This window comes from Lycium barbarum, unplaced genomic scaffold, assembly GCF_019175385.1.
Source record: "Lycium barbarum isolate Lr01 unplaced genomic scaffold, ASM1917538v2 unchr_scaffold_30, whole genome shotgun sequence".
Classification (NCBI taxonomy): domain Eukaryota; kingdom Viridiplantae; phylum Streptophyta; class Magnoliopsida; order Solanales; family Solanaceae; genus Lycium; species Lycium barbarum.
Window position 1 is genome coordinate 103,946 of NW_026843484.1, and position 7,588 is coordinate 111,533.

Sequence of the window (7,588 nt, forward strand, 5' to 3'; positions counted from 1 at the left end):
AAAACGCTAGCTCCACTTCCAAAGAAATTCTTGACTTCTAGCAACCCTAGAGAGCTTCCTTGCACTTGATTTCCCTGGATTGATGATGTTCCTCTTTGATTTTCCTTAGATTTATGTTAGTGAAGGGTGTGGAATGTTCTAGAGACTTAGAGAGAAGTGGAGAAGTTGGAAGAATTAAAATTTAGAAGTGGCAACAGATTTATAAACTCGAAAAATACTCAACCCGTCGGGTGTTATACGGACCGTATACGGACCCTTATACGGTCTGTATAAGCGACCGTATTTCACGATCAGGGAAATCCCCATTTCTATTGGGTTATACGGACCATATAAATGGTCGTACGACTCCACTTTTCTGAAATTATTTTCGTCGTTTCGTTTGATCTCCAATCCTTATGGAACCTTCTTAGGACTTGTTTAACACTTCATTAGCAATATAAGGGGTGTCATAACTCTTCCTCAAGACATTGCTAAGTTGACATTAGCTCAGTACCTTGCGAAACCTTTCCGAAACACAATGTATACTTCGCCGTTCTTAACGAACTTTCTTCTCTTGCTTCAAATGCCTTTGGAATCTTAATTAGGATCGTTAAGTACTACTTCTTACTTGTATAAACATCATATACTTCTCACACTGCATTAGTCTATCTAGCATACGACGACATGAAATTTTCCGAAGTGTAACACTCTGGCTAAAGCAGTGGGTACTCCACTTGTGATTGATAAAGCTACAAATAACAAAACAAGGCCAAGTTGTGCACGAGTTAAAGTGGAAGTGGAATTATTAAAGGAATTACCAAAAAGGATCCAAATCAATTGTCTTGATGATGATACTGGGGAAATGCGATCAAAGTGGCAATAAATTCGGTATGACTATTTGCCATAGTATTGCACACAATGAAAATTACAAGGGCATGACATGGATGGTTGTTGCAGTATCCACCCAGAATTTAGATCAAAAAAAGAAAGGGAAGAAGAGAAGGAGCAGATGCAACAACAAAGTGATAAAACCAAATCAATGAAGAAGCAACAACATGCAAATCAAGCATCCATATCAGTAGAGAAACAACAGCTAGATGTGGGTCACAGGCAACCACCAAACCTGGGCAATAATGGAAAAGGGAAAAACATGAGGAGCCAAAACAAACTGTACAAAAAGTAGTAATATCAGGCAAGTTTGTGGGAAATATGCATGAACAAAAGCAATGGAATGTGGTACAAAAGAAGAAGAACAAAGAGAACTATAACAAGGGTCATCAAGGAGAAAGAGGATAGGAGGTAAGGAAGAAAATCAATGAGAAGCAAACCGATGCAAAAAAGACTGGAAACAATAACAAATTCAGTACTCTTGAAAATCTGGACAATAAGGACAAATTCAAAGATGGAAATAATACACAAGGAGTTCAAGATGAGCAGAAGAAGGTGGAATCAACTAAACCTTGGGTAGAGGCCTCCTTTGGAAAACAACATGATAAAGGGAGTGGGACCAAAGTCAAGAATTAGGAGAAGACTTATAAGATGGGGAGTGGGAAACATAATAATGAAGAGCAACAGCATGGAGGAAAGGAAACAGAACATAGCAAGTATAACACTTCAACAGGAAACAGGAAACAAGGGGAATATAACTATATCTGATAGTGACAGTTCCAAGTTAGAATTAGTTAGAATCAGTGATAGCCAGCAACAGTAGGAATATGATATACAAGAAGAGGATTCTAAAATAGTGGAGTCAGAAAGCATGAATGATGGTGCAGTCAGGAATAACCAGTTACCTGAGGAGAAGCCTCCTGATGATAAACCACCAGATTTGGTTTCTGAAGTATCTCCATCTAATAATTTTGTCATGGATGATAAGAAAGATGATGAGCACAATGCAGATGAAATACAACACAAAGAAAAGCAGACAGATAGTATGAACTCTCCAGCACAGAGGAATGCAGGGGGTCAAGTGGTGTCCAATCTAGAATCACAATTTCTTGACCAAGAATCAGACAAGAAGTCAGAAATCCCAATAGACATTGGGGATGATGATCATGTGGAACACATTACAAGCATACATCAGGAAGAATTACAAAGCAACATGGGAGAGATTTCACCTAGACAAACTGCAAAAGCAAGAAAGGAACAAAAACAAACAAGAGCAATCAGAGGAAAAAGTGTGCCTCCTAAAATAATTGGAGGGGTACAAACAAGGCTAGCTATTGCTAAATCATCTAATCAATGAATCAGTCACTGATATGGAACATAAGGTCTGTTAATACTCTGCAGGCTTTTGAAATAGTGGTTATGATGAATAGACAAAAGCAATTCAATTTTAAAGCTTGGATGGAACAATTTCAACATATTAGACACATAGATATGTACAGACAATGGTTGGGAATGGCAACAACTTGGCACAATATCAATGGGAAAATTCAGGTGTTTATTAAGGACGAATTTCAAGTGGAAACAATGATGGATACTGATCAGATGCTAACTCTCCTATTGACACAAGTGGATGGTCCTCAGGAAATTACTACCTCATTGATCTATGCTAGTAATGAAAGAGGTGCTAGAATAGAACTATGGGATGTAATTTATGAGTTATCAACATAGATTCAATCTCCCTGGTTGGTAGGTGGTGATTTTAATGTGATTTTGGATGAGGCTGAGAAATGTGGGGGGTTTACCAGTATCATTTGGGGAAACAGAAGACTTTTTGCATTGTCTAAATCTTTGTCAGTTATCAGATTTGGGTTTTAGTGGTAGCATTTATACCTGGTGGAATGGTAGATTAGATGAGGCTTGTATCTTCAAAAGGATGGATAGATGTCTGGGAAATCAGACTCTGATGAACAAATTTCCTAATTTAGAGGTGGAACATCTAATTAAACAAGGATTTGATCATGCCCCTTTATTGATTACTTACAAGGAAGATAACAGAATCATCAAGAAATCTTTCAAATTTCTTAATTTTTGGGTGGAGCAGGAGACTTTCTTGGAGGCTGTCAAACAGAATTGGAATGGAAAATTTGGCCTAAACCCTTTTTTTAAGGTACACACAAAATGAAAAAGGTCAGTAAAGCATTATCTAAATGGAGTAGAGACACCTATGGGGACATTTTCAAGCAAATTGCATCTCTGGAAGAGGTGGTGAAGGTACATGAAATGGAATTTGAGCAACATCCCTCTAGTGCAACCAGGGAAAGGTTACAGAAGGTACAAGCTGAGCTAATCAGATTCTATGCAACGGAGGAAAAGATCTGGAAGCAGAAAGCTGGCATGCAATGGTTCAAAGATGGTGATAGAAACACTAAATTCTTCCATGCACATGTAAATGGTAAAAGAAGTAAATTGCTGATTAAGAAGATACAAGATCCCAATGATATATGGCTTTATCAAGAGGTAGATATCATTCAAGAGGCAATTAGATTCTACAGTTCCCCGTTCTCTAAGAAACAACATCCAACTGATTTTCAGATTCTTGTTAATATCCCTAGGATGGTTTCTGCAGAACAAAATGTAGAGATTCATAAATTCCCAGATGCAGATGAAGTAAGGAAAGCTGTATTTGGCTTAAATGCTGACAATGCTGGTGGTCTAAATGGTTTTACAGGGAAGTTTATTCAGCATACATGGGAGATAATTGCAGATGATATTGTGCAAATGGTGCAATCCTTTTTCTGTGGGCATCAGTGACTTAGGTATATCACTTGCACTAATTTGGTGCTTATACCTAAGAAAAAGGAGATTTTAACATTCTCAGACTTGAGGCTTATCAACTTAAGCAACTTTACCAGCAAGATTTTCTCCAGAATCATACATGAAAGGTTGGTACAGTTACTTCCAGATATTATCTCACCTCAACAAGCAGGTTTTGTAAAAGGCAGAAATATAGTGGAAAATATTTTGTTGGTATAGGAAATAGTGCATGACATAAGGATAAGAGGAGAACTGCTAATGTTGTGATCAAGTTGAATATGACAAAGGCATATAACAGGGTTTCTTGGTTATTCTTGACAAAAGTGCTAAGGAAAATGGGCCTTGGTGAAATGATAATTGATATGGTTTACAGGATTGTCTCTAATAATTGGTATTATATCCTTATTAATGGACAACCACATGGTTTGTTTAAATCCACAAGAGGGGTAAAACAGGGAGACCCTCTCTATCCAACCCTTTTTATTCTAGCTGTTGAATGCTTGTCTAGGGCATTGAATGCTTTACATCGGAAGGAGAACTTTAAGGGGTTTGGAATGCCAAAATGGAGTCCTTATATCAATCACCTATACTATGCAGATGACACAATCATTTTCACCGCGGCAGATAATTACTCTTTGAAGCTAATGATGCAGACTCTATTGTATTATGAGAAGGCTAGTGGACAGTTGATTAATAAGGCAAAAAGCGTTGTTTATATGCATGAAAAGGCTTCTGATGTGGATGTGAACCTAGTGCATAATATTACAAGGATTCCGAGAAAAGATTTCCCTTTCACCTATCTTTGGGTGCCTATTTATTACAGCAGAAGGATGATAGCACATTATAAAGAAATTATTGACAAGGTTAGTAACAGGTTATTCTCCTAGACTGGTAAATTGCTTTCTATAGGAGGTAGGATCACTTTAATAAAGCATGTCCTATAAAGCATGCCTATTCATCTTTTGTCTGCTTGTGATCCTCCAGCAGGGGTAATTGCTAATCTTCATAGGATGTTTGCTAATTTTTTTTTGGAGTAATTCAGTAGGAAATTCTAGCAAACATTGGACTTCTTGGACTGTTTTGTGTCATCCTTATGAGGAGGGGGGACTTGGGTTTAGAAGCCTTCAAGATGTATCCAAAGCTCTCTTTACTAAACTTTGGTGGAATTTTAGAACAAAATTGTCCCTTTGGAGAATGTACTTAAGTAATAAGTACTTAAAAAAAGAAAATGTTGTTGTAGTTGCTTGGAAAAGGGGTACTTATGTTTGGAAAAAGATGTTACAATTGAGAGATCAGGTGGAACATGAAATCTGGTGGCAACGAAAACAAGGGTTGTCTCACTTTTGGATGGATAACTAGACTGCTTTAGGGGCACTGTACCATGCTACTTGTGAAAATTTTGAATGTGATAGAACTGTGGTTCAAGTTCAGGAAGCTGCGGAAGCAGGGGTATGAAATGAGCCTATGCTTAGAGGACTGCTCCCCAGTACAATAGTGGAACATATCCTGAAAAAAATAGCACCACCAACAGAAGAGGATATAGTAGATAAACCATTTTGGAAGCCAGAACCTAGAGGTAAATTTACTGTTGGATCGGCTTTCCAATTAGTGAGACGGAGACGAGAGACTAGCAACATATATATAAACATGTGGATTAAAGGATTGCCTTGCAAAATCTCATTCTTAATGTGGAGGTTTTGGAAATATAAACTTCTATTAGGTGATGTTATATAGAAATGGGGTTTCCAATTTCCCTCTAGATGCTACTATTGCCAGGTTCCAGAGGTTGAAAACTTTTCCTATGTTTTCTTAAAATCTCTAGCAGCTCAATACATATGGAGACAGTTTAGTGGACCGGTGGGAATTAACATTCAGGGAATGCAGATCATTCAGGTGATTAATTCATGGTGGGAAGCTCCGGTTAACCCTCATGTAAGGTACATTTTTAAAGCTATTCCAGCAAATATATTGTGGGAATTATGGAAAAGAAGAAATACCATAAAACATGGAGGAAAGATGTCTCATGTTAAACTCATGTATCAGATCATGCATACTATTCTTTTATTCATGAGGGTATGGAGGAGTAATCTTAAATATGCTTCTTACAACTGGAAGGAACTGGTTACTATAATACAAACATATACCCCTAAAGTTCAAATTAGAATGGTGATGTGGAAACCTCCGGAAATGGGATGGGTTAAATGTAATACATATGGTGCTTCAAGGGGCAATCCAGGAAGAAGTTCATGGGCTTTTTTGGTTAGAAATGAAAAAGGGGATATCATACATGCTCAGGCAGAGGGGATGGTAGATGTTTCTAGCACAAATACCCAAGCTGAAGCCATGGCTATTCAAAAAGCTATGAGGTTTTTAAGAGGCATTCATGTGAACCAGGTGATACTAGAGACAGATTCCTTATTACCAGAGGAGGTGATTCATAAAAACTGGGAAGTTCCATGGCAGATTGTGACATTATTTGAGGAGATTTGGAAGCTTATGGAAGGCATGAATATATGGAAGTAACTCACATTTTAAGAGAAGGAAACAAAATTGTTGATTATCTTGCAAATATAGCTCTGGATCAGGGAAGTGTATGCATCAATTCTTTTCAACAAATGGATGTGGAGGGGAGAAGATTATTAAACAATCACAAGCTACAATTGCCTTAATTGAGGAGGAAATCATGGAGAAGATGACATGGAAAGCTACTCGTTTCTTCATGCTCAAATCCTTTGCGAGGAGCGCATGGAGATTTTTTTTTAACTAACTGTTTATTTCATTTTGCAGGTGTTACATTCTCAAGGAACATAAATGAGCTACATTCTTTGTGGAAGCAGAGGAAACTAGCACAACACACAGCATATCGATTGATTCTTATGAAGCAAAAATAGTCATCAACACAGGGAAATAACTCAGTGTTCTGTAACATTTTCACCCAACTGGTAATTGCTCGATGTGTGGTATTAGTACCATTTCATACTCATCCTATCGAACATGAATCAGAAGGATTGAATATGATGTAGACAAAGAGGTTCACGTACAAGACATATAGAAAGATTCCCAATACAACAAGAACAGTGCAGATCCACAATTTTCAACAATATGCAAGAGCAAAACAAGAGGAAGGGGAGTAGATTAAGGGTGGAGGTACTGAAGAGACTTGGATTTGGCAACAATGGCAAGAACAATTCAAAAAACACATACAGAATTTCAAGATTTATATCAAACAAGACGAAAATACTGATGCAAGAACATGAAAGCTACCTCAGCAAAGATGGATAATCTTCAATCCATAATGCATCAAATGCAAATATATCATTTGGTTTACCCAAGATAAAATTAGGGCTCTAAGATACACAAGGAGAAACATCAATTGGAACTATCATTGGCGAGAAGGACAAATTTCAGATCTTAGCTTGAGCTTGAGCTCTTCACTAGCCATTTTAGGGTTTCCTAATGTTGCCCTTCTCTCTCTAGAACATATCTAGCTGATGTTGTTGTTTTTACTTTTCTACTTACGTGTTAAAGACTCATTTTATTTTTATAATAAATAAATAGCCCGTGGGGCCTTGTTTAAAAAAAAAAACCAACATCCAAAGAAATAATTATGCATAACTAAACCTTGCATAACTAAATCATGCATAACTAATACCTGCATTACTAATAGTTGCATTACTAATACCTACATAACTAATAGCGACATTACTAATACCTTCATAATTAATACCTACATAATCCTAACCAGCTACCAAACAACCGCTAATAACATTCCTTTGAGATTCTGGACCTAACAGTAGATAGGCGGTTCAGATCGAATCTGACTCTTCTTTATTTGAGTTGCTTCCAAGTGTACAGACCGAAAAATACCTAATCTATCTTCTATCTATATAGAATAGGAGAGGCAAAA

At 37.2% G+C, this 7,588-nt stretch overlaps 1 long non-coding RNA gene across 1 annotated transcript; it reads right to left on the reverse strand.

The window, feature by feature from the left end:
- Positions 1-769: 769 nt before the first annotated feature.
- Positions 770-7,146, reverse strand: LOC132625691 (uncharacterized). The gene is made up of 3 exons (XR_009576967.1): positions 6,946-7,146; positions 1,773-1,829; positions 770-1,102 (listed from the first exon to the last, which is right to left on the reverse strand). It is a non-coding gene; the product is annotated as an uncharacterized LOC132625691 (long non-coding RNA).
- Between the last annotated feature and the right edge of the window lie 442 nt (positions 7,147-7,588).